Source organism: Lathyrus oleraceus, chromosome 6, assembly GCF_024323335.1.
Source record: "Lathyrus oleraceus cultivar Zhongwan6 chromosome 6, CAAS_Psat_ZW6_1.0, whole genome shotgun sequence".
NCBI classification, from domain to species: Eukaryota; Viridiplantae; Streptophyta; class Magnoliopsida; order Fabales; family Fabaceae; genus Lathyrus; species Lathyrus oleraceus.
Window position 1 is genome coordinate 313,152,314 of NC_066584.1, and position 2,770 is coordinate 313,155,083.

General features: G+C 36.9%; 1 long non-coding RNA gene across 1 annotated transcript; it reads left to right on the forward strand.

The window, feature by feature from the left end:
* The first annotated feature begins 210 nt into the window (after positions 1-210).
* LOC127096800 (uncharacterized) lies at positions 211-2,518 on the forward strand. Its single transcript, XR_007792827.1, has 2 exons — positions 211-728; positions 2,138-2,518. It is a non-coding gene; the product is annotated as an uncharacterized LOC127096800 (long non-coding RNA).
* Positions 2,519-2,770: the final 252 nt, after the last annotated feature.

Here is a 2,770-nt window from a genome sequence, read left to right on the forward strand (position 1 = left end):
AAACAAACAAGGGGTGCATGAGGAAAAACTAGGGTGTGAATAGAAATTATGTTGGGCTTGGAAGATGCAAGCCCAATATGCTGAAGCCTGACTCAGCAGGGGCGTGCCTGCACAGGAAACAGGGTGTGGGAAGTGATTTCCCTGGGCCAAGGTTAGCAAGGCCCATTTGTTGTGATTTGCAATGCAGGGGTGTGTGTTACATGAACTTAGGGTGCAAAGAGGGAAAGCTACATGGGCCTAGGTGTATTATGAAGCCCAAATGCAGGAAAATGAGAGAGAGAGAAGAGAGAGATTCACGTTTCAATCCATTTCACCATGTTCAGAATAATATTCCGCTCTCATCAACCTTTGGCTGGAAAACAGAGTCTCCGCCGCGCCAGAAATTGCCTCCGACGGCGGCGGAGAGCCAAATACCTTAACTCTAACATAAATCAACTCGTCTACTTCCCCTTTTCACCAATCCAGTATTGACTTCAACTTATTCCTACCCTAACAACCAAACCGGAACAAATCTCAAGATTCCTAAATCCTAATTTCAAAAATTAAATGCAAGAACGGAGGAATCAAGGCCTCTAATTTTAGGGCTTTGATTCCTTAAATCAAACCCTACATGGTGGTATCAGAGTTAGGGCTAAATGTTGAAGAATTTCCTACCTTCGAGACGAACAGTTCTTTGGTGCAGTTAGAATCTGAGGCAAATGAAGATGAAGACGGTGAAACTTCCTCAGGTAAGCTCTGAAACTCTTCTTCTTCCCTTCAATTCTTCCTTCTCCTTCTTCTACACCTTAGTCTATAGGGAATGATTGTTTTGTTCTTGTTTATGTATCAGAGTGATGTAAAGGGTGAGGATTGTATTGATTCAGAGTGAGGGTGAGATGATATGCGAATGAATTCTGAGTGGGGAGTGAGCAATGATACATTTCGGTCAAAATTTGAGGGTGATGATGAATTTATAGGGGATTGATGATTTAACAGAGCTTAACTCTGTTAACTGGCTCAATGAAAAATTTGGTTGCAGGTGATAACACTGTTAGTTATGGAAGTTTGGGAAGTTAGTTGAATGCTTTGAGTTAGTTAGAGGATAGGAGAATGTTAGAAACGAAACTGTTAGTTAGTTATGTATGAAATTAGAAAGTTAGTTAGTTATGTATGAAATAAGGACTCAGTTAGATTTATGGTTGTTAGTACAATTGCGGTTAGCTTGCTTGTTAAGGAATTATGCCTCTGTTAGTTAAGGGCTTGGAAGCAGTTAGTTCTATTAAAGTTGGTTAACAAATTTAAGTTGCAGTCTCATTATTCCTATAAGTTGCTTGTTTGAAAATAATATACCTGTTTGCATTCAATTCAATCAAAGTGAACTCTGTTGTGAACTGCAACGGATGCTAGTGTGATATGAAATTGGAATGTATTGTGAATGGTTTAGTTAGTTCGACTCTGCAACCATGTTAATTAACATTGAAATTATGTTTTGCCATGCCATGCTATGTTAGTAGTAATTGAATTTGGAAATGAATGGAAAGTGAGATAGGTGACAAGGTACATCCACTGAGCTGCAAACTTGTTAGATGTTGATGTTTAGGAATTAAAATGGTTGCTGTAAATTGTGATTCAATTAGTGTCATGTGATGTTAGTATTCAGTTGGTTTAAAAAAGAAATTAACTTGATGTTATGTTAACATGGTGATGCCTTGAATCTAATGACATGCCATGATTATTGTGTTTGATATGAGTGTGATTTAGTGATGAAAACAGTTAGGGCTAATGACTAATATAGGTTAGAGAAAAAGATGATTTAAACTGTCATGAAATTGGGTTTGATAGGAACATGAGACTGCTGACTTAGTTAAATCAATGTGATTAGCCTTGTGAACCTTGTTTTGAAATGATTAATGTTAATGGATTGTTTGGACTGAACTAACTAATGTAGAAATCTCCTATGACATGATTCTTGTTGTGAATGGTATTGGATTGAGTAAGTGCAATTAGGTTCATGCATCCTTGTGTTTTGAATGGAATGTTTGGTGTGTTATAGACTGTTTATGAAAGCATGCTTTGCAAGATTGTGATGTCTCGTTGTTTGGTAATTGCAAATGGATTCTGGTTTGTTTGCTGATGTATATTGATGATGTGATGCAAGGCTGACTTGGCTTGGAGTTTGTTCAAGACTTCAAGACACTTGAAGTGAGACTACAATGGAGGTCAATGATAATGGCTTGAAGAACGAAGACATGGATTGCTTGCAAATGAAGGAAACTTGGATATGAAGCCCAAAGAAAAGATGGAAAAGTGAAGACCAAAGAGAAAATTGGGATTAAGTTTAGAGATTAGGTTAGTTGACTTTGGTCAAGTAGATAACCAAAAATTCAACAGTTGACCAAAGTCAATTGTAGGTCAAAGTCATTTTTTTTTGTAATTTTGTATGGATTCTTGTAATTTTGGTCTTGTGTAAATGGAATTGACACTTTGACAAGAAAATAGTCCTTTATTAAATGAAACATGCCTTGTTTCTCAAGCAAAATCTCTTCCCTCCAAAACTTATTTGAATTCTTCTTGAATCATGGGCTTTGAATAAACTCTGAATCCTTAACCGAAAGCTTGAATAGTAAAGCCTTGGAGCAAATAAAACATCAAACAAATAATCAAGTAAGAATCCATGGTCAACAGATGATCAACCCTAAAGTTGACTTCTGTTTGACCAAAATTAAACCTGGTGATTGACTCTAAAGACCAATAGCAAGATACATTCCATAGTGATCAAATACCCCCTTTA